Below are 19,352 nucleotides of genomic sequence, written 5' to 3' on the forward strand. Positions count from 1 at the left end.
GAACTGAACTAGTATCCCCCTACTACCACAGTGTGCCTCTATGCAAATATAAACTAAGATTCTTACTGTTGACACAACGATGGTTTACCCTCTTTTATAGCTCATTATTTGACCTATTTTGTCGGCAATACACTTATTTTGAGAGAAATAAACATTTCTTAACGCCCGGTTAGCTCAGTCGGTAGAGCGTTGGACTTGTAATCCAACGGTCAAGGGTTCAAGTCCCTTATCGGCCACAAATTTTATTACAAATTTCTAAACAAAATTTGTATTTTGAGAATTTTTGTTCGTATATGAGCAGATTTTGTTTAGGTTGATCTGTGTTAATTCATTTACGATTTAAAAAGGAAACTACAGAAATTGATTATTTAAGTATGGTATTTGCTTCATACCTCTCGTTGTAAGTAGTCACCGTCTCCCAGATGGTCTAGTAGTTAGGATTCCTGGCTTTCACCCAGGCGGCCCGGGTCAACATCCGAGATGAATATTGTGCATTGGTTTCAAATATCCCTGTACTGAGCAAAGACATCTCCCAGATGGTCTAGTGATTAGGATTCCTGGCTTTCACCCAGGCGTCCCGGGTTCAATTCCCGGTCTGGGAAACTTTTTCCTTTTGAATTGAACTAGTATCCCCCTACTACCACAATTTACCTCTATGCAAATATAAACTAAGATTCTTACTGTTGATGCAACGATGGTTTACCCTCTTTTATAGCTCATTATGTGACCGGTTTTTGTCGGCAATACACTTATCTTGAGAGAAATAAAAATTTCTCAACGCCCGGTTAGCTCAGTCGGTAGAGCGTTGTACTTTTAATCCAACGGTCAAGGGTTCAAGTCCCTTATCGGGCGCAAATTTTATTACAAGTTTCTAAATAAAATTTGAATTTTGAGAATTTTTCTTCGTATATGAGCAGATCTTTTTTAGGATCATCTGTATTAATTCCTTTACGATTTAAAAACGAAACTATTGAAATTGATTTTTTAAGTATGGTATTTGCTTCATACCTCTCGTTGTAATTAGTCAACGTCTCCCAGATGGTCTAGTGGTTAGGATTCCTGGCTCTCACCCAGGCGGCCCGGGTTCAATTCCCGGTCTGGGAAACTTTTTTCCTTTTAAACTGAACTAGTATCCCTACTACCACATTGTGCCTCTATGCAAATATAAACTAAGATTCTTACTGTTGATGCAACGATGGTTTACCTTCTTTTATTGCTCATTATGTGACCGGTTCTTGTCGGCAATACACTTATCTTGAGAGAAATAAACATTTCTCAACGCCCGGTTAGCTCAGTCGGTAGAGCGTTGGACTTTTAATCCAACGGTCAAGGGTTCAAGTCCCTTATCGGGCGCAAATTTTATTACAAGTTTCTAAACAAAATTTGTATTTTGAGAATTTTTGTTCGTATATGAGCAGATTTTGTTTAGGATGATCTGTCTTAATTCATTTACGATTTAAAAAGGAAACTATAGAAATTGATTTTTTATGTATGGTATTTGCTTTATACCTCTCGTTGTAATTAGTCAACGTCTCCCAGATGGTCTAGTGGTTAGGATTCCTGGCTTTCACCCAGGCGGCCCGGGTTCAATTCCCGATCTGGGAATTAATTCTTTGTTACTAAAAGACCTTTAACTGCCGAGATAAATATTGTGTATTGGTTTTAAACATCCCTGTACTGAGCAAAGACATCTCCCATATGGTCTAGTGGTTAGGATTCCTGGCTCTCACCCAGGCGGCCCGGGTTCAATTCCCGGTCTGGGAATTTTTTTTCTTTTGAACTGAGCTAGTATCCCCCTACTACCACATTGTGCCTCTATGCAAATATAAACTAAGATTCTTACTGTTGACACAACGATGGTTTACCCTTTTTTATAGCTCATTATGTGACCGTATTTTGTCGGCAATACACTTAGTTTGAGAGAAATAAAAATTTCTTAACGCCCGGTTAGCTCAGTCGGTAGAGCGTTGGACTTTTAATCCAACGGTCAAGGGTTCAAGTCCCTTATCGGGCGCAAATTTTATTACAAATTTCTAAATAAAATTTGTATTTTGAGACTTTTTGTTCGTATATGAGCAGATTTTGTGTAGGATAATCTGTCTCAATTCCTTTACAATTCAAAACGAAAACTATTGAAATTGATTGTTTAAGTATTGTATTTGCTTCATACCTCTCGTTGCAATTAGTCAACGTCTTCCAGATGGTCTAGTGGTTAGGATTACAGGCTTTCACCCAGGCGGCCCGGGTTCAATTCCCGGTCTGGGAATTAATTCTTTGTTACTAAAAGACCTTCAACTGCCGAGATAATATTGTGCATTGGTTTCAAATATCCCTGTACTGAGCAAAGACATCTCCCACATGGTCTAGTGGTTAGGATTCCTGGCTCTCACCCAGGCGGCCCGGGTTCAATTCCCGGTCTGGGAAACTTTTTTCTTTTGAATTGAACTAGCATCCCCCTACTACCACAATTTGCCTCTATGCAAATATAAACTAAGATTCTTACTGTTGATTCAACTATGGTTTACCCTCTTTTATAGCTCATTTTGTGACCGTTTTTCGTCGGCAATATACTTATTTTGAGAGAAATGAACATTTTTCAACGCCCGGTTCGATCAGTCGGTAGAGCGTTGGACTTTTAATCCAACAGTCAAGGGTTTAAGTCCCTAATCGGGCTCTTATTTTATTACAAGTTTCTAAAAAAATTTGAATTTTGAGAATTTTTGTTCGTATATGAGCAGATCTTGTTTAGGATCATCTGTATTAATTCCTTTACGATTTAAAAACGAAACTATTGAAATTGATTTTTTAGGTATGGTATTTGCTTCATACCTCTCGTTGTAAGTAGTCACCGTCTCCAGATGGTCTAGTGGTTAGGATTCCTGGCTTTCACCCAGGCGTCCCGGGTTCAATTCTCGTTCTGGGAATTTATTCTTTGTTACTAAAAAATCTTTAACTGCCGAGATAAATATTGTGTGTTGGTTTCAAATATCCCTGTCCTGAGCAAAGACATCTCCCAGATGGTCTAGTGGTTAGGATTCCTGGCTCTCACCCAGGCGGCCCGGGTTCAATTCCCGGTCTGGGAAACTTTTTTCTTTTAAACTGAACTAGTATCCCTACTACCACATTGTGCCTCTATGCAAATATAAACTAAGATTCTTACTGTTGATTCAACTATGGTTTACCCTCTTTTATAGCTCATTTTGTGACCGTTTTTCGTCGGCAATACACTTATTTTGAGAGAAATGAACATTTTTCAACGCCCGGTTATCTCAGTCGGTAGAGCGTTAAACTTTTAATCCAACGGTCAAGGGTTCAAGTCCCTTTTCGGGCTCAAATTTTATAACAAATTTCTAAATAAACTTGTATTTTGAGAATTTTTGTTCGTATATGAGCAGATTTTGTTTAGGATGATCTGTCTTAATTCCTTTACGATTTAAAAAGCAAACTATTGAAATAGATTTTTTAAGTATGGTATTTGCTTCAGACCTCTCGTTGTAAGTAGTCACCGTCTCCCAGATGGTCTAGTGGTTAGGATTCGTGGCTTTAACCCAGGCAGCCCGGGTTCAATTCCCGGTCTGGGAAACTTTTTTCTTTTGAACTGGACTAGTATCCCCCTGCTACCACAATTTGCCTCTTTGCAAATATAAACTAAGGTTCTTACTATTGATGCAACGATGGTTTACCCTCTTTTATAGCTCATTATGTGACCGTTTTTTGTCGGCAATTAACTTATTTTGAGAGAAATAAACATTTCTCAACGCCCGGTTAGCTCAGTCGTTAGTCCCTTATTGGGCGCAAATTTTATTACAAATTTCTAAATAAAATTTGTATTTTGAGAATTTTTGTTCGTATATGAGCAGATTTTGTTTAGGATGATCTGTCTTAATTCCTTTACGATTTGAAAAGGAAACTATTGAAATTGATTTTTGAATGATGGTATTTGCTTCATACCTCTCGTTGTAAGTAGTCAACGTCTCCCAGATGGTCTAGTGGTTAGGATTCCTTGCTTTCACCCAGGCGGCCCGGGTTCAATTCCCGGTCTGGGAATTTATTCTTTGTTACTAAAAGACCTTCAACGGCCAAGATGAATATTGTGTATAGGTTTCAAATATCCCTGTACTGAGCAAAGACATCTCCCAGATGGTCTAGTGGTTAGCATTCCTGGCTCTCACCCAGGCGGCCCGGGTTCAATTCCCGGTCTGGGAAACTTTTTTCTTTTAAACTGAACTAGTATCCATACTACCACATTTTGCTTCTATGCAAATATAAACTAAGATTCTTACTGTTGACACAACGATGGTTTACCCTCTTTTATAGCACATTATGTGACCGTATTTTGTCGGCAATGCACTTATTTTGAGAGAAATAAACATTTCTCAACGCCCGGTTAGCTCAGTCGGTAGAGCGTTGGACTTTTAATCCAACGGTCAAGGGTTCAAGTCCCTTATCGGGCGCAAATTTTATAACAAATTTCTAAATAAAATTTGTATTTTGAGAATTTTTGTTCGTATATGAGCAGATCTTGTTTAGGATCATCTGTATTAATTCCTTTACGATTTAAAAACGAAACTATTGAAATAGATTTTTTAAGTATGGTATTTGCTTCACACCTCTCGTTGTAAGTAGTCACCGTCTCCAACATGGTCTAGTGGTTAGGATTCCTGGCTTTCACCCAGGCGTCCCGGGTTCAATTCCCGGTCTGGGAATGTATTATTTGTTACTAAAAAACTTTAACTGCCGAGATAAATATTGTGTATTGGTTTCAAATATCCCTGTCCTGAGCAAAGACAACTCCCAGATGGTCTAGTGGTTAGGATTCCTGGCTCTCACCAAGGCGGGCCGGGTTCAATTCCCGATCTGGAAAATTTTTTTCTTTTGAACTGAACTAGTATCCCCCTACTACCACAATGTGCCTCTATGCAAATACAAACTAAGATTCTTACTGTTGATGCAACGATGGTTTAACCTCTTTTATAGCTCATTGCGTGTCCGTTTTTTGTCGGCAATACACTTATTTTAAGAGAAATAAACATTTCTTAACGCCCGGTTAGCTCAGTCGGTAGAGCGTTGTACTTTTAATCCAACGGTCAAGGGTTCAAGTCCCTTATCGGGCACAAATTTTATTACAAATTTCTAAACAAAATTTGTATTTTGAGAATTTTTGTTCGTATATGAGCAGATTTTGTTTAGGTTGATCTGTGTTAATTCATTTACGATTTAAAAAGGAAACTACAGAAATTGATTATTTAAGTATGATATTTGCTTCATACCTCTCGTTGTAAGTAGTCACCGTCTCCCAGATGGTCTAGTAGTTAGGATTCCTGGCTTTCACCCAGGCGGCCCGGGTCAACATCCGAGATGAATATTGTGCATTGGTTTCAAATATCCCTGTACTGAGCAAAGACATCTCCCAGATGGTCTAGTGATTAGGATTCCTGGCTTTCACCCAGGCGTCCCGGGTTCAATTCCCGGTCTGGGAAACTTTTTCCTTTTGAATTGAACTAGTATCCCCCTACTACCACAATTTACCTCTATGCAAATATAAACTAAGATTCTTACTGTTGATGCAACGATGGTTTACCCTCTTTTATAGCTCATTATGTGACCGGTTTTTGTCGGCAATACACTTATCTTGAGAGAAAAAAAAATTCTCAACGCCCGGTTAGCTCAGTCGGTAGAGCGTTGTACTTTTAATCCAACGGTCAAGGGTTCAAGTCCCTTATCGGGCGCAAATTTTATTACAAGTTTCTAAATAAAATTTGAATTTTGAGAATTTTTCTTCGTATATGAGCAGATCTTTTTTAGGATCATCTGTATTAATTCCTTTACGATTTAAAAACGAAACTATTGAAATTGATTTTTTAAGTATGGTATTTGCTTCATACCTCTCGTTGTAATTAGTCAACGTCTCCCAGATGGTCTAGTGGTTAGGATTCCTGGCTCTCACCCAGGCGGCCCGGGTTCAATTCCCGGTCTGGGAAACTTTTTTCCTTTTAAACTGAACTAGTATCCCTACTACCACATTGTGCCTCTATGCAAATATAAACTAAGATACTTACTGTTGATGCAACGATGGTTTACCTTCTTTTATAGCTCATTATGTGACCGGTTCTTGTCGGCAATACACTTATCTTGAGAGAAATAAACATTTCTCAACGCCCGGTTAGCTCAGTCGGTAGAGCGTTGGACTTTTAATCCAACGGTCAAGGGTTCAAGTCCCTTATCGGGCGCAAATTTTATTACAAGTTTCTAAACAAAATTTGTATTTTGAGAATTTTTGTTCGTATATGAGCAGATTTTGTTTAGGATGATCTGTCTTAATTCATTTACGATTTAAAAAGGAAACTATAGAAATTGATTTTTTATGTATGGTATTTGCTTTATACCTCTCGTTGTAATTAGTCAACGTCTCCCAGATGGTCTAGTGGTTAGGATTCCTGGCTTTCACCCAGGCGGCCCGGGTTCAATTCCCGATCTGGGAATTAATTCTTTGTTACTAAAAGACCTTTAACTGCCGAGATAAATATTGTGTATTGGTTTTAAACATCCCTGTACTGAGCAAAGACATCTCCCAGATGGTCTAGTGGTTAGGATTCCTGGCTCTCACCCAGGCGGCCCGGGTTCAATTCCCGGTCTGGGAATTTTTTTTCTTTTGAACTGAGCTAGTATCCCCCTACTACCACATTGTGCCTCTATGCAAATATAAACTAAGATTCTTACTGTTGACACAACGATGGTTTACCCTTTTTTATAGCTCATTATGTGACCGTATTTTGTCGGCAATACACTTAGTTTGAGAGAAATAAAAATTTCTTAACGCCCGGTTAGCTCAGTCGGTAGAGCGTTGGACTTTTAATCCAACGGTCAAGGGTTCAAGTCCCTTATCGGGCGCAAATTTTATTACAAATTTCTAAATAAAATTTGTATTTTGAGACTTTTTGTTCGTATATGAGCAGATTTTGTGTAGGATAATCTGTCTCAATTCCTTTACAATTCAAAACGAAAACTATTGAAATTGATTGTTTAAGTATTGTATTTGCTTCATACCTCTCGTTGCAATTAGTCAACGTCTTCCAGATGGTCTAGTGGTTAGGATTACAGGCTTTCACCCAGGCGGCCCGGGTTCAATTCCCGGTCTGGGAATTAATTCTTTGTTACTAAAAGACCTTCAACTGCCGAGATAATATTGTGCATTGGTTTCAAATATCCCTGTACTGAGCAAAGACATCTCCCACATGGTCTAGTGGTTAGGATTCCTGGCTCTCACCCAGGCGGCCCGGGTTCAATTCCCGGTCTGGGAAACTTTTTTCTTTTGAATTGAACTAGCATCCCCATACTACCACAATTTGCCTCTATGCAAATATAAACTAAGATTCTTACTGTTGATTCAACTATGGTTTACCCTCTTTTATAGCTCATTTTGTGACCGTTTTTCGTCGGCAATATACTTATTTTGAGAGAAATGAACATTTTTCAACGCCCGGTTCGATCAGTCGGTAGAGCGTTGGACTTTTAATCCAACAGTCAAGGGTTTAAGTCCCTAATCGGGCTCTTATTTTATTACAAGTTTCTAAAAAAATTTGAATTTTGAGAATTTTTGTTCGTATATGAGCAGATCTTGTTTAGGATCATCTGTATTAATTCCTTTACGATTTAAAAACGAAACTATTGAAATTGATTTTTTAGGTATGGTATTTGCTTCATACCTCTCGTTGTAAGTAGTCACCGTCTCCAGATGGTCTAGTGGTTAGGATTCCTGGCTTTCACCCAGGCGTCCCGGGTTCAATTCTCGTTCTGGGAATTTATTCTTTGTTACTAAAAAATCTTTAACTGCCGAGATAAATATTGTGTGTTGGTTTCAAATATCCCTGTCCTGAGCAAAGACATCTCCCAGATGGTCTAGTGGTTAGGATTCCTGGCTCTCACCCAGGCGGCCCGGGTTCAATTCCCGGTCTGGGAAACTTTTTTCTTTTAAACTGAACTAGTATCCCTACTACCACATTGTGCCTCTATGCAAATATAAACTAAGATTCTTACTGTTGATTCAACTATGGTTTACCCTCTTTTATAGCTCATTTTGTGACCGTTTTTCGTCGGCAATACACTTATTTTGAGAGAAATGAACATTTTTCAACGCCCGGTTATCTCAGTCGGTAGAGCGTTAAACTTTTAATCCAACGGTCAAGGGTTCAAGTCCCTTTTCGGGCTCAAATTTTATAACAAATTTCTAAATAAACTTGTATTTTGAGAATTTTTGTTCGTATATGAGCAGGTTTTGTTTAGGATGATCTGTCTTAATTCCTTTACGATTTAAAAAGCAAACTATTGAAATAGATTTTTTAAGTATGGTATTTGCTTCAGACCTCTCGTTGTAAGTAGTCACCGTCTCCCAGATGGTCTAGTGGTTAGGATTCGTGGCTTTCACCCAGGCAGCCCGGGTTCAATTCCCGGTCTGGGAAACTTTTTTCTTTTGAACTGGACTAGTATCCCCCTGCTACCACAATTTGCCTCTTTGCAAATATAAACTAAGGTTCTTACTATTGATGCAACGATGGTTTACCCTCTTTTATAGCTCATTATGTGACCGTTTTTTGTCGGCAATTAACTTATTTTGAGAGAAATAAACATTTCTCAACGCCCGGTTAGCTCAGTCGTTAGTCCCTTATTGGGCGCAAATTTTATTACAAATTTCTAAATAAAATTTGTATTTTGAGAATTTTTGTTCGTATATGAGCAGATTTTGTTTAGGATGATCTGTCTTAATTCCTTTACGATTTGAAAAGGAAACTATTGAAATTGATTTTTGAATGATGGTATTTGCTTCATACCTCTCGTTGTAAGTAGTCAACGTCTCCCAGATGGTCTAGTGGTTAGGATTCCTTGCTTTCACCCAGGCGGCCCGGGTTCAATTCCCGGTCTGGGAATTTATTCTTTGTTACTAAAAGACCTTCAACGGCCAAGATGAATATTGTGTATAGGTTTCAAATATCCCTGTACTGAGCAAAGACATCTCCCAGATGGTCTAGTGGTTAGGATTCCTGGCTCTCACCCAGGCAGCCCGGGTTCAATTCCCGGTCTGGGAAAGTTTTTTCTTTTGAACTGAACTAGTATCCCCCTACTACCACAATTTGCCTCTTTGCAAATATAAACTAAGATTCTTACTGTTGATTCAACTATGGTTTACCCTCTTTTATAGCTCATTTTGTGACCGTTTTTCGTCGGCAATACACTTATTTGAGAGAAATGAACATTTTTCAACGCCCGGTTAGCTCAGTCGGTAGAGCGTTAAACTTTTAATCCAACGGTCAAGGGTTCAAGTCCCTTATCGGGCGCAAATTTTATAACAAATTTCTAAATAAATTTGAATTTTGAGAATTTTTGTTCGTATATGAGCAGATCTTGTTTAGGATCATCTGTATTAATTCCTTTACGATTTAAAAACGAAACTATTGAAATTGATTTTTTAAGTATGGTATTTGCTTCATACCTCTCGTTGTAATTAGTCAACGTCTCCCAGATGGTCTAGTGGTTAGGATTCCGGCTTTCACCCAGGTGGCCCGGGTTCAATTCCCGGTCTAGGAATTGTTTCTTTGTTACTAAAAGACCTTGAACTGCCGAGATAGATATTGTGTATTGGTTTCAAATATCCCTGTACTGAGCAAAGACATCTCCCAGATGGTCTAGTGGTTAGGATTCCTGGCTCTCACCCAGGCAGCCCGGGTTCAATTCCCGGTCTGGGAAACTTTTTTCTTTTGAACTGAACTAGTATCCCTACTACCACATTGTGCCTCTATGCAAATATAAACTAAGATTCTTACTGTTGATGCAACGAAGGTTTGCCCTGTTTTATAGCTCATTATCTGACCGGTTTTTGTCGGCAATACGCTTATCTTGAGAGAAATAAACATTTCTCAACGCCCGGTTAGCTCAGTCGGTAGAGCGTTGGACTTTTAATCCAACGGTCAAGGGTTCAAGTCCCTTATCGGCCGCACATTTTATTTCAAATTTCTAAATAAAATTTGAATTTTGAGAATTTTTGTTCGTATATAGGCAGATCTTGTTTAGGATCATCTGTATTAATTCCTTTACGATTTAAAAACGAAACTATTGAAATTGATTTTTTAAGTATGGTTTTTGCTTCATACCTCTCGTTGTAATTAGTCAACGTCTCCCAGATGGTCTAGTGGTTAGGATTCCTGGCTTTCACCCAGGCGGCCCGGGTTCAATTCCCGGTCTGGGAATTAATTCTTTGTTACTAAACAACCTTTAACTGCCGAGATACATATTGTGTATTGGTTTCAAACATCCCTGTACTGAGCAAAGACATCTCCCAGATGGTCTAGTGGTTAGGATTCCTGGCTCTCACCCAGGCGGCCCGGGTTCAATTCCCGGTCTGGGAAACTTTTTTCTTTTAAACTGAACTAGTATCCCTACTACCACATTTTGTCCCTATGCAAATATAAACTAAGATTCTTACTGTTGATGCAAAGATGGTTTAAACTCTTTTATAGCTCATTATCTGACCGGTTTTTGTCGGCAATACACTTATCTTGAGAGAAATAAACATTTCTCAACGCCCGGTTAGCTCAGTCGGTAGAGCGTTGGACTTTTAATCCAACGGTCAAGGGTTCAAGTCCCTTATCGGGCGCAAATTTTATTACAAGTTTCTAAATAAAATTTACATTTTGAGAATTTTTGTTCGTATATGAGCAGATCTTGTTTAGGATCATCTGTATTAATTCCTTTTCGATTTAAAAACGAAACTATTGAAATAGATTTTTTAAGTATGGTATTTGCTTCATACCTCTCGTTGTAATTAGTCAACGTCTCCCAGATGGTCTAGTGATTAGGATTCCTGGCTTTCTCCCAGGCGGCCCGGGTTCAATTCCCGGTCTGGGAATTATTTCTTTGTTACTAAAAAACCTTTAACTGCCGAGATAAATATTGTGTATGGGTTTCAAATATCCCTGTACTGAGCAAAGACATCTCCCAGATGGTCTAGTGGTTAGGATTACTGGCTCTCAGGGTTCAATTCCCGGTCTGGGAAACTTTTTTCTTTTAAACTGAACTAGTATCCCTACTACCACATTGTGCCTCTATGCAAATATAAACTAAGATTCTTACTGTTGATGCAACGATGGTTTGCCCTCTTTTATAGCTCATTATCTGACCGGTTTTTGTCGGCAATACGCTTATCTTGAGAGAAATAAACATTTCTCAACGCCCGGTTAGCTCAGTCGGTAGAGCGTTGGACTTTTAATCCAACGGTCAAGGGTTCAAGTCCCTTATCGGCCGCACATTTTATTACAAATTTCTAAATAAAATTTGAATTTTGAGAATTTTTGTTCGTAGATGAGCAGATTTTGTTTAGGATGATCTGTCTTAATTCCTTTACGATTTAAAAACGAAACTATTGAAATTGATTTTTTAAGTATGGTATTTGCTTCATACCTCTCGTTGTAATTAGTCAACGTCTCCCAGATGGTCTAGTGGTTAGGATTCCTGGCTTTCACCCAGGCGGCCCGGGTTCAATTCCCGGTCTGGGAATTAATTCTTTGTTACTAAAAAACCTTTAACTGCCGAGATAAATATTGTGTATTGGTTTCAAACATCCCTGTACTGAGCAAAGACATCTCCCAGATGGTCTAGTGGTTAGGATTCCTGGCTCTCACCCAGGCGGCCCGGGTTCAATTCCCGGTCTGGGAAACTTTAATCTTTTAAACTGAACTAGTATCCCCCTACTACCACAATTTGCCTCTATGCAAATATAAACTAAGATTCTTACTGTTGATGCAACGATGGTTTACCCTCTTTTATAGCTCATTATGTGACCGTTGTTTGTCGGCAATACACTTATTTTGAGAGAAATAAAACATTTCTCAACGCCCGGTTAGCTCAGTCGGTAGAGCGTTGGAATTTTAATCCAACGGTCAAGGGTTCAAGTCCCTTATCGGGCGCAAATTTCATTACAAATTTCTAAATAAAATTTGTATTTTGAGAATTTTTGTTCGTAGATGAGCAGATTTTGTTTAGGATGATCTGTCTTAATTCCTTTACGATTTAAAAAGGAAACTATTGAAATAGATTTTTTAAGTATGGTATTTGCTTCACACCTCGTTGTAAGTAGTCACCGTCTCCAAGATGGTCTAGTGTTAGGATTCCTGGCTTTCACCCAGGCGGCCCGGGTTCAATTCCCGGTCTGGGAATTATTTCTTTGTTATTAAAAGACCTTCAACTGCCGAGATAAATCTTGTGTATTGGTTTCAAATATCCCTGTACTGAGCAAAGACATCTCCCAGATGGTCTAGTGGTTAGGATTCCTGGCTCTCACCCAGGCAGCCCGGGTTCAATTCCCGGTCTGGGAAACTTTTTTCTTTTGAACTGAACTAGTATCCCCCTACTACCACAATTTGCCTCTTTGCAAATATAAACTAAGATTCTTACTGTTGATTCAACTATGGTTTACCCTCTTTTATAGCACATTTTGTGACCGTTTTTCGTCGGCAATACACTTATTTTGAGAGAAATGAACATTTTTCAACGCCCGGTTAGCTCAGTCGGTAGAGCGTTAAACTTTTAATCCAACGGTCAAGGGTTCAAGTCCCTTATCGGGCTCAAATTTTATAACAAGTTTCTAAATAAATTTGAATTTTGAGAATTTTTGTTCGTATATGAGCAGATTTTGTTTAGGATGATCTGTCTTAATTCCTTTACGATTTAAAAAGGAAACTATTGAAATAGATTTTTCAAGTATGGTATTTGCTTCACACCTCTCGTTGTAAGTAGTCACCGTCTCCCAGATGGTCTAGTGATTAGGATTCCTGGCTCTCACCCAGGCGGCCCGGGTTCAATTCCCGGTCTGGGAAACTTTTTTCTTTTAAACTGAACTAGTATCCCTACTACCACATTTTGCCTCTATGCAAATATAAACTAAGATTCTTACTGTTGATGCAACCATGGTTTACACTCTTTTATAGCTCATTATCTGACCGGTTTTTGTCGGCAAAACACTTATCTTGAGAGAAATAAACATTTCTCAACGCCCGGTTAGCTCAGTCGGTAGAGCGTTGGACTTTTAATCCAACGGTCAAGGGTTCAAGTCCCTTATCGGGCGCAAATTTTATTACAAGTTTCTAAATAAAATTTAAATTTTGAGAATTTTTGTTCGTATATGAGCAGATCTTGTTTAGGATCATCTGTATTAATTCCTTTACGATTTAAAAACGAAACTATTGAAATTGATTTTTTAAGTATGGTATTTGCTTCATACCTCTCGTTGTAATTAGTCAACGTCTCCCAGATGGTCTAGTGGTTAGGATTCCTGGCTTTCACCCAGGCGGCCCGGGTTCAATTCCCGGTCTGGGAATTATTTCTTTGTTACTAAAAAACCTTTAACTGCCGAGATAAATATTGTGTATTGGTTTCAAATATCCCTATACTGAGCAAAGACATCTCCCAGATGGTCTAGTGGTTAGGATTCCTGGCTCTCACCCAGGCGGCCCGGGTTCAATTCCCGGTCTGGGAAACTTTTTTCTTTAAAACTGAACTAGTATCCCCCTACTACCACAATTTGCCTCTATGCAAATATAAACTAAGTTTCTTACTGTTGATTCAACTATGGTTTAGCCTCTTTTATAGCTCATTTTGTGACCGTTTTTCGTCGGCAATACACTTATTTTGAGAGAAATGAACATTTTTCAACGCCCGGTTAGCTCAGTCGGTAGAGCGTTGGACTTTTAATCCAACGGTCAAGGGTTCAAGTCCCTTATCGGGCGCAAATTTTATTACAAATTTCTAAACAAAACTTGTATTTTGAGAATTTTTGTTCGTATATGAGCAGATTTTGTTTAGGATGATCTGTCTTAATTCATTTACGATTTAAAAAGGAAACTATAGAAATTGATTTTTTAAGTATGGTATTTGCTTCAAACCTCTCGTTGTAAGTAGTCACCGTCTCCCAGATGGTCTAGTGGTTAGGATTGCTGGCTTTCACCCATGCGGCCCGGGTTCAATTCCCGGTCTGGGAATTAATTCATTGTTACTAAAAGACCTTCAACTGCCGAGATAAATATTGTGCATTGGTTTCAAATATCCCTGTACTGAGCAAAGACATCTCCCAGATGGTCTAGTGGTTAGGATTCCTGGCTCTCACCCAGGCGGCCCGGGTTCAATTCCCGTTCTGGGAAACTTTTTTCTTTTGAATTGAACTAGTATCCCCCTACTACCACAATTTACCTCTATGCAAATATAAACTAAGATTCTTACTGTTGATGCATCGATGGTTTACCCTCTTTTATAGCTCATTTTGTGACCGGTTCTTGTCGGCAATACACTTATCTTGAGAGAAATAAACATTTCTTAACGCCCGGTTAGCTCAGTCGGTAGAGCGTTGGACTTTTAATCCAACGGTCAAGGATTCAAGTCCCTCATCGGGCGCAAATTTTATTACAAGTTTCTAAATAAATTTTGAATTTGGGAATTTTTGTTCCTATATGAGCAGATTTTTTTAGGATCATCTCTATTAATTCCTTTACGATTTAAAAACGAAACTATTGAAATTGATTTTTTAAGTATGGTATTTGTTTCATACCTCTCGTTGTAATTAGTCAACGTCTCCCAGATGGTCTAGTGGTTAGGATTTCTGGCTTTCAGCCAGGCGGCCCGGGTTCAATTCCCGGTCTGGGAATTATTTCATTGTTACTAAAAAAACTTTAAATGCCGAGAAAATTATTGTGTATTGGTTTCAAATATCCCTGTACTGAGCAAAGACATCTCCCAGATGGTCTAGTGGTTAGGATTCGTCGCTCTCACCCAGGCGGCCCGAGTTCAATTCCCGGTCTGGGAAACTTTTTTCTTTTAAACTGAACTAGTATCCCTACTACCACATTGTGCCTCTATGCAAATATAAACTAAGATTCTTACTGTTGATGCAACGATGGTTTACCCTCTTTTATAGCTCATTATCTGACCGGTTTTTGTCGGCAATACACTTATCTTGAGAGAAATAAACATTTCTTAACGCCCGGTTAGCTCAGTCGGTAGAGCGTTGGACTTTTAATCCAACGGTCAAGGGTTCAAGTCCCATATCGGGCACAAATTTTATTACAAATTTCTAAACAAAATTTGTATTTTGAGAATTTTTGTTCGTATATGAGCAGATTTTGTTTAGGATGATCTGTCTTAATTCATTTACGATTTAAAAAGGAAACTCTAGAAATTGATTTTTTAAGTATGGTATTTGCTTCATACCTCTCGTTGTAATTAGTCACCTTCTCCCAGATGGTCTAGTGGTTAGGATTCCTGGCTTTCACCCAGGCGGCCCGGGTTCAATTCCCGGTCTGGGAATTAATTCTTTGTTACTAAAAGACCTTCAACTGCCATAATAAATATTGTGCATTGGTTTCAAATATTCCTGTACTGAACAAAGACATCTCCCAGATGGTCTAGTGGTTAGGATTCCTGGCTCTCACCCAGGCGGCCCGGGTTCAATTCCCCGTCTGGGAAACTTTTTCTTTTGAATTGAACTAGTATCCCCCTACTACCACAATTTACCTCTATGCAAATATAAACTAAGATTCTTACTGTTGATGCATCGATCGTTTACCATCTTTTATAGCTCATTATGTGACCGGTTCTTGTCGGCAATACACTTATCTTGAGATAAATAAACATTTCTCAACGCCCGGTTAGCTCAGTCGGTAGAGCGTTGGCTTTTAATCCAACGGTCAAGGGTTCAAGTCCCTTATCGTGCGCAAATTTTGTTACAAGTTCTAAATAAAATTTGAATTTTGAGAATTTTTGTTCGTATATGAGCAGATCTTGTTTAGGATCATCTGTATTAATTCCTTTACGATTTAAAAACGAAACTATTGAAATAGATTTTTTAAATATGGTATCTGCTTCATACCTCTCGTTGTAATTAGTCAACGTCTCCCAGATGGTCTAGTGGTTAGGATTCCTGGCTTTCACCCAGGCGGCCCGGGTTCAATTCCCGGTCTGGGAATTATTTCTTTGTTACTAAAAAACCTTTAACTGCCAAGATAAATATTGTGTATTGGTTTCAAATATCGCTGTACTGAGCAAAGACATCTCCCAGATGGTCTAGTGGTTAGGATTCCTGGCTCTCACCCAGGCGGCCCGGGTTCAATTCCCGGTCTGGGAAACTTTTTTCTTTTAAACTGAACTAGTATCCCTACTACCACATTGTGCCTCTATGCAAATATAAACTAAGATTCTTACTGTTGATGCAACGATGGTTTACCCTCTCTTATAGCTCATTATCTGACCGGTTTTTGTCGGCAATACACTTATCTTGAGAGAAATAAACATTTCTCAACGCCCGGTTAGCTTAGTCGGTAGAGCGTTGGACTTTTAATCCAACGGTCAAGGGTTCAAGTCCCTTATCGGCCGCAAATTTTATTACAAGTTTCTAAATAAAATTTGAATTTTGAGAATTTTTGTTCGTATATGAGCAGATCTTGTTTAGGATCATCTGTATTAATTCCTTTACGATTTAAAAACGAAACTATTGAAATTGATTTTTTAAGTATGGTATTTGCTTCATACCTCTCGTTGTAATTAGTCAACGTCTCCCAGATGGTCTAGTGGTTAGGATTCCTGGCTTTCACCCACGCGGCCCGGGTTCAATTCCCGGTCTGGGAATTAATTCTTTGTTACTAAAAAACCTTTAACTGCCGAGATAATATTGTGTATTGGATTCAAACATCCCTGTACTGACCAAAGACATCTCCCAGATGGTCTAGTGGTTAGGACTCCTGGCTCTCACCCAGGCGGCCCGGGTTGAATTCCCGGTCTGGGAAACTTTTTTCTTTTAAACTGAACTAGTATCCCCCTACTACCACAATTTGCCTCTATGCAAATATAAACTAAGATTCTTACTGTTGATGCAACGATGGTTTACCCTCTTTTATAGCTCATTATGTGACCGTTGTTTGTCGGCAATTAACTTATTTTGAGAGAAATAAACATTTCTCAACGCCCGGTTAGCTCAGTCGGTAGAGCGTTGGACTTTTAATCCAACGGTCAAGGGTTCAAGTCCCTTATCGGGCGCAAATTTTATAACAAATTTCTAAATAAAATTTGTATTTTGAGAATTTTTGTTCGTAGATGAGCAGATTTTATTTAGGATGATCTGTCTTAATTCCTTTACGATTTAAAAAGGAAACTATTGAAATAGATTTTTTAAGTATGGTATTTGCTTCACACCTCTCGTTGTAAGTAGTCACCGTCTCCCAGATGGTCTAGTGGTTAGGATTCCTGGCTTTCACCCAAGCGTCCCGGGTTCAATTCCCGTTCTGGGATTTTATTCTTTGTTACTAAAAAATCTTTAACTGCCGAGAAAATTATTGTGTATTGGTTTCAAATATCCCTGTACTGAGCAAAAACATCTCCCAGATGTTCTAGTGGTTAGGATTCCTGGCTCTCACCCAGGCGGCCCGGGTTCAATTCCCGGTCTGGGAAACTTTTTTCTTTTAAACTGAACTAGTATCCCTACTACCACATTGTGCCTCTATGCAAATATAAACTAAGATTCTTACTGTTGATGCATCGATGGTTTACCCTCTTTTATAGCTCATTATGTGACCGGTTCTTGTCGGCAATACACTTATCTTGAGAGAAATAAACATTTCTCAACGCCCGGTTAGCTCAGTCGGTAGAGCGTTGGACTTTTAATCCAACGGTCAAGGGTTCAAGTCCCTTATCGGGCGCAAATTTTATTACAAGTTTCTCAATAAAATTTGAATTTTGAGAATTTTTGTTCGTATATGAGCAGATCTTGTTTAGGATCATCTGTATTAATTCCTTTACGATTTAAAAACGAAACCATTGAAATAGATTTTTTAAGTATGGTATTTGCTTCATACCTCTCGTTGTAATTAGTCAACATCTCCCAGATGGTTTAGTGGTTAGGATTCCTGGCTTTCACCCAGGCGGCCCGGGTTCAATTCCCGCTCTGGGAATTATTTCATTGTTACTAAAAAACCTTTAACTGCCGAGAAAATTATTTTGTATTGGTTTCAAATATCCCTGTCCTGAGCAAAGACATCTCCCAGATGGTCTAGTGGTTAGGATTCCTGGCTTTCACCCAGGCGGCCCGGGTTCAATTCCCGGTCTGGGAATTATTTCATTGTTACTAAAAAACCTTTAACTGCCGAGAAAATTATTTTGTATTGGTTTCAAATATCCCTGTACTGAGCAAAGACATCTCCCAGATGGTCTAGTGGTTAGGATTCCTGGCTTTCACCCAGGCGGCCCGGGTTCAATTCCCGGTCTGGGAAACTTTTTCTTTTAAACTGAACTAGTATCCCTACTACCACATTGTGCCTCTATGCAAATATAAACTAAGATTCTTACTGTTGATGCATCGATGGTTTACCCTCTTTTATAGCTCATTATGTGACCGGCTCTTGTCGGCAATACACTTATCTTGAGATAAATAAACATTTCTCAACGCCCGGTTAGCTCAGTCGGTAGAGCGTTGGACTTTTAATCCAACGGTCAAGGGTTCAAGTCCCTTATCGGGCGCAAATTTTATTACAAATTTCTAAATAAAATTTGTATTTTGAGAATTTTTGTTCGTATATGAGCAGATTTTGTGTAGGATAATCTGTCTCAATTCCTTTACAATTCAAAACAAAAACTATTGAAATTGATTTTTTAAGTATGGTATTTGCTTCATACCTCTCGTTGTAATTAGTCAACGTCTCCCAGATGGTGTAGTGGTTAGGATTCCTGGCTTTCACCCAGGCGTCCCGGGTTCAATTCCCGGTCTGGGAATTTATTCTTTGTTACTAAAAAACTTTAACTGCCGAGATAAATATTGTGTATTGGTTTCAAATATCCCTGTCCTGAGCAAAGACATCTCCCAGATGGTCTAGTGGTTAGGATTCCTGGCTCTCACCCAGGCGGGCCGGGTTCAATTCCCGGTCTGGGAAATTTTTTTCTTTTGAACTGAACTAGTATCCCCCTACTACCACAATGTACCTCTATGCAAATATAAACTAAGATTCTTACTGTTGATGCAACGATGGTTTAACCTCTTTTATAGCTCATTGCGTGACCGTTTTTTGTCGGCAATACACTTATTTTGAGAGAAATAAACATATCTTAACGCCCGGTTAGCTCAGTCGGTAGAGCGTTGGATTTTTAATCCAACGGTCAAGGGTTCAAGTCCCTTATCGGGCACAAATTTTATTAGAAATTTCTAAACAAAATTTGTATTTTGAGAATTTTTGTTCGTATATGAGCAGATTTTGTTTAGGTTGATCTGTCTTAATTCATTTACGATTTAAAAAGGAAACTACAGAAATTGATTTTTTAAGTATGGTATT

The 19,352-nt window shown here is 38.8% G+C and overlaps 62 non-coding genes across 62 annotated transcripts; all 62 read left to right on the forward strand.

Moving 5' to 3' along the window:
• The first annotated feature begins 163 nt into the window (after window positions 1-163).
• Trnat-ugu (transfer RNA threonine (anticodon UGU)) lies at window positions 164-236 on the forward strand. The gene has a single exon. It is a non-coding gene; the product is annotated as a tRNA-Thr (tRNA).
• A 294-nt stretch (window positions 237-530) lies between these two features.
• On the forward strand, window positions 531-602 carry Trnae-uuc (transfer RNA glutamic acid (anticodon UUC)). Its single transcript has one exon. It is a non-coding gene; the product is annotated as a tRNA-Glu (tRNA).
• A 177-nt stretch (window positions 603-779) lies between these two features.
• On the forward strand, window positions 780-852 carry Trnak-uuu (transfer RNA lysine (anticodon UUU)). The gene has a single exon. It is a non-coding gene; the product is annotated as a tRNA-Lys (tRNA).
• A 180-nt stretch (window positions 853-1,032) lies between these two features.
• Trnae-cuc (transfer RNA glutamic acid (anticodon CUC)) lies at window positions 1,033-1,104 on the forward strand. The gene has a single exon. It is a non-coding gene; the product is annotated as a tRNA-Glu (tRNA).
• Window positions 1,105-1,280: 176 nt separating this feature from the next.
• On the forward strand, window positions 1,281-1,353 carry Trnak-uuu (transfer RNA lysine (anticodon UUU)). Its single transcript has one exon. It is a non-coding gene; the product is annotated as a tRNA-Lys (tRNA).
• Window positions 1,354-1,533: 180 nt separating this feature from the next.
• Window positions 1,534-1,605, forward strand: Trnae-uuc (transfer RNA glutamic acid (anticodon UUC)). The gene has a single exon. It is a non-coding gene; the product is annotated as a tRNA-Glu (tRNA).
• An 87-nt stretch (window positions 1,606-1,692) lies between these two features.
• Trnae-cuc (transfer RNA glutamic acid (anticodon CUC)) lies at window positions 1,693-1,764 on the forward strand. The gene has a single exon. It is a non-coding gene; the product is annotated as a tRNA-Glu (tRNA).
• Window positions 1,765-1,941: 177 nt separating this feature from the next.
• On the forward strand, window positions 1,942-2,014 carry Trnak-uuu (transfer RNA lysine (anticodon UUU)). The gene has a single exon. It is a non-coding gene; the product is annotated as a tRNA-Lys (tRNA).
• A 338-nt stretch (window positions 2,015-2,352) lies between these two features.
• Window positions 2,353-2,424, forward strand: Trnae-cuc (transfer RNA glutamic acid (anticodon CUC)). Its single transcript has one exon. It is a non-coding gene; the product is annotated as a tRNA-Glu (tRNA).
• A 587-nt stretch (window positions 2,425-3,011) lies between these two features.
• Trnae-cuc (transfer RNA glutamic acid (anticodon CUC)) lies at window positions 3,012-3,083 on the forward strand. The gene has a single exon. It is a non-coding gene; the product is annotated as a tRNA-Glu (tRNA).
• An 892-nt stretch (window positions 3,084-3,975) lies between these two features.
• Trnae-uuc (transfer RNA glutamic acid (anticodon UUC)) lies at window positions 3,976-4,047 on the forward strand. The gene has a single exon. It is a non-coding gene; the product is annotated as a tRNA-Glu (tRNA).
• An 87-nt stretch (window positions 4,048-4,134) lies between these two features.
• Trnae-cuc (transfer RNA glutamic acid (anticodon CUC)) lies at window positions 4,135-4,206 on the forward strand. Its single transcript has one exon. It is a non-coding gene; the product is annotated as a tRNA-Glu (tRNA).
• A 175-nt stretch (window positions 4,207-4,381) lies between these two features.
• On the forward strand, window positions 4,382-4,454 carry Trnak-uuu (transfer RNA lysine (anticodon UUU)). The gene has a single exon. It is a non-coding gene; the product is annotated as a tRNA-Lys (tRNA).
• Window positions 4,455-5,041: 587 nt separating this feature from the next.
• Window positions 5,042-5,114, forward strand: Trnak-uuu (transfer RNA lysine (anticodon UUU)). Its single transcript has one exon. It is a non-coding gene; the product is annotated as a tRNA-Lys (tRNA).
• A 294-nt stretch (window positions 5,115-5,408) lies between these two features.
• On the forward strand, window positions 5,409-5,480 carry Trnae-uuc (transfer RNA glutamic acid (anticodon UUC)). The gene has a single exon. It is a non-coding gene; the product is annotated as a tRNA-Glu (tRNA).
• A 176-nt stretch (window positions 5,481-5,656) lies between these two features.
• On the forward strand, window positions 5,657-5,729 carry Trnak-uuu (transfer RNA lysine (anticodon UUU)). Its single transcript has one exon. It is a non-coding gene; the product is annotated as a tRNA-Lys (tRNA).
• Window positions 5,730-5,909: 180 nt separating this feature from the next.
• Window positions 5,910-5,981, forward strand: Trnae-cuc (transfer RNA glutamic acid (anticodon CUC)). The gene has a single exon. It is a non-coding gene; the product is annotated as a tRNA-Glu (tRNA).
• Window positions 5,982-6,157: 176 nt separating this feature from the next.
• On the forward strand, window positions 6,158-6,230 carry Trnak-uuu (transfer RNA lysine (anticodon UUU)). Its single transcript has one exon. It is a non-coding gene; the product is annotated as a tRNA-Lys (tRNA).
• A 180-nt stretch (window positions 6,231-6,410) lies between these two features.
• On the forward strand, window positions 6,411-6,482 carry Trnae-uuc (transfer RNA glutamic acid (anticodon UUC)). The gene has a single exon. It is a non-coding gene; the product is annotated as a tRNA-Glu (tRNA).
• An 87-nt stretch (window positions 6,483-6,569) lies between these two features.
• Window positions 6,570-6,641, forward strand: Trnae-cuc (transfer RNA glutamic acid (anticodon CUC)). Its single transcript has one exon. It is a non-coding gene; the product is annotated as a tRNA-Glu (tRNA).
• Window positions 6,642-6,818: 177 nt separating this feature from the next.
• On the forward strand, window positions 6,819-6,891 carry Trnak-uuu (transfer RNA lysine (anticodon UUU)). Its single transcript has one exon. It is a non-coding gene; the product is annotated as a tRNA-Lys (tRNA).
• A 338-nt stretch (window positions 6,892-7,229) lies between these two features.
• Trnae-cuc (transfer RNA glutamic acid (anticodon CUC)) lies at window positions 7,230-7,301 on the forward strand. Its single transcript has one exon. It is a non-coding gene; the product is annotated as a tRNA-Glu (tRNA).
• A 587-nt stretch (window positions 7,302-7,888) lies between these two features.
• On the forward strand, window positions 7,889-7,960 carry Trnae-cuc (transfer RNA glutamic acid (anticodon CUC)). Its single transcript has one exon. It is a non-coding gene; the product is annotated as a tRNA-Glu (tRNA).
• An 892-nt stretch (window positions 7,961-8,852) lies between these two features.
• Window positions 8,853-8,924, forward strand: Trnae-uuc (transfer RNA glutamic acid (anticodon UUC)). The gene has a single exon. It is a non-coding gene; the product is annotated as a tRNA-Glu (tRNA).
• An 87-nt stretch (window positions 8,925-9,011) lies between these two features.
• Trnae-cuc (transfer RNA glutamic acid (anticodon CUC)) lies at window positions 9,012-9,083 on the forward strand. The gene has a single exon. It is a non-coding gene; the product is annotated as a tRNA-Glu (tRNA).
• A 176-nt stretch (window positions 9,084-9,259) lies between these two features.
• On the forward strand, window positions 9,260-9,332 carry Trnak-uuu (transfer RNA lysine (anticodon UUU)). The gene has a single exon. It is a non-coding gene; the product is annotated as a tRNA-Lys (tRNA).
• A 337-nt stretch (window positions 9,333-9,669) lies between these two features.
• Window positions 9,670-9,741, forward strand: Trnae-cuc (transfer RNA glutamic acid (anticodon CUC)). The gene has a single exon. It is a non-coding gene; the product is annotated as a tRNA-Glu (tRNA).
• A 175-nt stretch (window positions 9,742-9,916) lies between these two features.
• On the forward strand, window positions 9,917-9,991 carry Trnak-uuu (transfer RNA lysine (anticodon UUU)). Its single transcript has one exon. It is a non-coding gene; the product is annotated as a tRNA-Lys (tRNA).
• A 178-nt stretch (window positions 9,992-10,169) lies between these two features.
• Trnae-uuc (transfer RNA glutamic acid (anticodon UUC)) lies at window positions 10,170-10,241 on the forward strand. Its single transcript has one exon. It is a non-coding gene; the product is annotated as a tRNA-Glu (tRNA).
• An 87-nt stretch (window positions 10,242-10,328) lies between these two features.
• Trnae-cuc (transfer RNA glutamic acid (anticodon CUC)) lies at window positions 10,329-10,400 on the forward strand. Its single transcript has one exon. It is a non-coding gene; the product is annotated as a tRNA-Glu (tRNA).
• A 175-nt stretch (window positions 10,401-10,575) lies between these two features.
• Trnak-uuu (transfer RNA lysine (anticodon UUU)) lies at window positions 10,576-10,648 on the forward strand. The gene has a single exon. It is a non-coding gene; the product is annotated as a tRNA-Lys (tRNA).
• A 574-nt stretch (window positions 10,649-11,222) lies between these two features.
• On the forward strand, window positions 11,223-11,297 carry Trnak-uuu (transfer RNA lysine (anticodon UUU)). Its single transcript has one exon. It is a non-coding gene; the product is annotated as a tRNA-Lys (tRNA).
• Window positions 11,298-11,475: 178 nt separating this feature from the next.
• Trnae-uuc (transfer RNA glutamic acid (anticodon UUC)) lies at window positions 11,476-11,547 on the forward strand. Its single transcript has one exon. It is a non-coding gene; the product is annotated as a tRNA-Glu (tRNA).
• An 87-nt stretch (window positions 11,548-11,634) lies between these two features.
• On the forward strand, window positions 11,635-11,706 carry Trnae-cuc (transfer RNA glutamic acid (anticodon CUC)). The gene has a single exon. It is a non-coding gene; the product is annotated as a tRNA-Glu (tRNA).
• A 178-nt stretch (window positions 11,707-11,884) lies between these two features.
• Window positions 11,885-11,957, forward strand: Trnak-uuu (transfer RNA lysine (anticodon UUU)). The gene has a single exon. It is a non-coding gene; the product is annotated as a tRNA-Lys (tRNA).
• A 336-nt stretch (window positions 11,958-12,293) lies between these two features.
• Window positions 12,294-12,365, forward strand: Trnae-cuc (transfer RNA glutamic acid (anticodon CUC)). Its single transcript has one exon. It is a non-coding gene; the product is annotated as a tRNA-Glu (tRNA).
• A 177-nt stretch (window positions 12,366-12,542) lies between these two features.
• Trnak-uuu (transfer RNA lysine (anticodon UUU)) lies at window positions 12,543-12,615 on the forward strand. The gene has a single exon. It is a non-coding gene; the product is annotated as a tRNA-Lys (tRNA).
• Window positions 12,616-12,794: 179 nt separating this feature from the next.
• Window positions 12,795-12,866, forward strand: Trnae-cuc (transfer RNA glutamic acid (anticodon CUC)). The gene has a single exon. It is a non-coding gene; the product is annotated as a tRNA-Glu (tRNA).
• Window positions 12,867-13,041: 175 nt separating this feature from the next.
• Window positions 13,042-13,114, forward strand: Trnak-uuu (transfer RNA lysine (anticodon UUU)). The gene has a single exon. It is a non-coding gene; the product is annotated as a tRNA-Lys (tRNA).
• A 180-nt stretch (window positions 13,115-13,294) lies between these two features.
• Window positions 13,295-13,366, forward strand: Trnae-uuc (transfer RNA glutamic acid (anticodon UUC)). Its single transcript has one exon. It is a non-coding gene; the product is annotated as a tRNA-Glu (tRNA).
• An 87-nt stretch (window positions 13,367-13,453) lies between these two features.
• Window positions 13,454-13,525, forward strand: Trnae-cuc (transfer RNA glutamic acid (anticodon CUC)). Its single transcript has one exon. It is a non-coding gene; the product is annotated as a tRNA-Glu (tRNA).
• Window positions 13,526-13,702: 177 nt separating this feature from the next.
• Window positions 13,703-13,775, forward strand: Trnak-uuu (transfer RNA lysine (anticodon UUU)). Its single transcript has one exon. It is a non-coding gene; the product is annotated as a tRNA-Lys (tRNA).
• A 339-nt stretch (window positions 13,776-14,114) lies between these two features.
• Trnae-cuc (transfer RNA glutamic acid (anticodon CUC)) lies at window positions 14,115-14,186 on the forward strand. The gene has a single exon. It is a non-coding gene; the product is annotated as a tRNA-Glu (tRNA).
• A 177-nt stretch (window positions 14,187-14,363) lies between these two features.
• Trnak-uuu (transfer RNA lysine (anticodon UUU)) lies at window positions 14,364-14,436 on the forward strand. The gene has a single exon. It is a non-coding gene; the product is annotated as a tRNA-Lys (tRNA).
• Window positions 14,437-14,614: 178 nt separating this feature from the next.
• Window positions 14,615-14,686, forward strand: Trnae-uuc (transfer RNA glutamic acid (anticodon UUC)). Its single transcript has one exon. It is a non-coding gene; the product is annotated as a tRNA-Glu (tRNA).
• A 334-nt stretch (window positions 14,687-15,020) lies between these two features.
• Trnak-uuu (transfer RNA lysine (anticodon UUU)) lies at window positions 15,021-15,093 on the forward strand. The gene has a single exon. It is a non-coding gene; the product is annotated as a tRNA-Lys (tRNA).
• A 180-nt stretch (window positions 15,094-15,273) lies between these two features.
• Trnae-uuc (transfer RNA glutamic acid (anticodon UUC)) lies at window positions 15,274-15,345 on the forward strand. The gene has a single exon. It is a non-coding gene; the product is annotated as a tRNA-Glu (tRNA).
• An 87-nt stretch (window positions 15,346-15,432) lies between these two features.
• On the forward strand, window positions 15,433-15,504 carry Trnae-cuc (transfer RNA glutamic acid (anticodon CUC)). Its single transcript has one exon. It is a non-coding gene; the product is annotated as a tRNA-Glu (tRNA).
• A 427-nt stretch (window positions 15,505-15,931) lies between these two features.
• Trnae-uuc (transfer RNA glutamic acid (anticodon UUC)) lies at window positions 15,932-16,003 on the forward strand. Its single transcript has one exon. It is a non-coding gene; the product is annotated as a tRNA-Glu (tRNA).
• An 87-nt stretch (window positions 16,004-16,090) lies between these two features.
• Window positions 16,091-16,162, forward strand: Trnae-cuc (transfer RNA glutamic acid (anticodon CUC)). Its single transcript has one exon. It is a non-coding gene; the product is annotated as a tRNA-Glu (tRNA).
• Window positions 16,163-16,337: 175 nt separating this feature from the next.
• Trnak-uuu (transfer RNA lysine (anticodon UUU)) lies at window positions 16,338-16,412 on the forward strand. The gene has a single exon. It is a non-coding gene; the product is annotated as a tRNA-Lys (tRNA).
• A 178-nt stretch (window positions 16,413-16,590) lies between these two features.
• On the forward strand, window positions 16,591-16,662 carry Trnae-uuc (transfer RNA glutamic acid (anticodon UUC)). The gene has a single exon. It is a non-coding gene; the product is annotated as a tRNA-Glu (tRNA).
• An 86-nt stretch (window positions 16,663-16,748) lies between these two features.
• On the forward strand, window positions 16,749-16,820 carry Trnae-cuc (transfer RNA glutamic acid (anticodon CUC)). The gene has a single exon. It is a non-coding gene; the product is annotated as a tRNA-Glu (tRNA).
• Window positions 16,821-16,997: 177 nt separating this feature from the next.
• Trnak-uuu (transfer RNA lysine (anticodon UUU)) lies at window positions 16,998-17,070 on the forward strand. Its single transcript has one exon. It is a non-coding gene; the product is annotated as a tRNA-Lys (tRNA).
• A 339-nt stretch (window positions 17,071-17,409) lies between these two features.
• Trnae-cuc (transfer RNA glutamic acid (anticodon CUC)) lies at window positions 17,410-17,481 on the forward strand. The gene has a single exon. It is a non-coding gene; the product is annotated as a tRNA-Glu (tRNA).
• Window positions 17,482-17,656: 175 nt separating this feature from the next.
• On the forward strand, window positions 17,657-17,729 carry Trnak-uuu (transfer RNA lysine (anticodon UUU)). The gene has a single exon. It is a non-coding gene; the product is annotated as a tRNA-Lys (tRNA).
• A 180-nt stretch (window positions 17,730-17,909) lies between these two features.
• On the forward strand, window positions 17,910-17,981 carry Trnae-uuc (transfer RNA glutamic acid (anticodon UUC)). Its single transcript has one exon. It is a non-coding gene; the product is annotated as a tRNA-Glu (tRNA).
• Window positions 17,982-18,068: 87 nt separating this feature from the next.
• Trnae-uuc (transfer RNA glutamic acid (anticodon UUC)) lies at window positions 18,069-18,140 on the forward strand. Its single transcript has one exon. It is a non-coding gene; the product is annotated as a tRNA-Glu (tRNA).
• An 87-nt stretch (window positions 18,141-18,227) lies between these two features.
• Window positions 18,228-18,299, forward strand: Trnae-uuc (transfer RNA glutamic acid (anticodon UUC)). The gene has a single exon. It is a non-coding gene; the product is annotated as a tRNA-Glu (tRNA).
• A 174-nt stretch (window positions 18,300-18,473) lies between these two features.
• Window positions 18,474-18,546, forward strand: Trnak-uuu (transfer RNA lysine (anticodon UUU)). Its single transcript has one exon. It is a non-coding gene; the product is annotated as a tRNA-Lys (tRNA).
• Window positions 18,547-18,884: 338 nt separating this feature from the next.
• On the forward strand, window positions 18,885-18,956 carry Trnae-cuc (transfer RNA glutamic acid (anticodon CUC)). The gene has a single exon. It is a non-coding gene; the product is annotated as a tRNA-Glu (tRNA).
• A 177-nt stretch (window positions 18,957-19,133) lies between these two features.
• Window positions 19,134-19,206, forward strand: Trnak-uuu (transfer RNA lysine (anticodon UUU)). Its single transcript has one exon. It is a non-coding gene; the product is annotated as a tRNA-Lys (tRNA).
• Window positions 19,207-19,352: the final 146 nt, after the last annotated feature.

The sequence above is a fragment of the Ascidiella aspersa genome, chromosome 3, assembly GCF_963924565.1.
Source record: "Ascidiella aspersa chromosome 3, kaAscAspe10.2, whole genome shotgun sequence".
Classification (NCBI taxonomy): Eukaryota; Metazoa; Chordata; class Ascidiacea; order Phlebobranchia; family Ascidiidae; genus Ascidiella; species Ascidiella aspersa.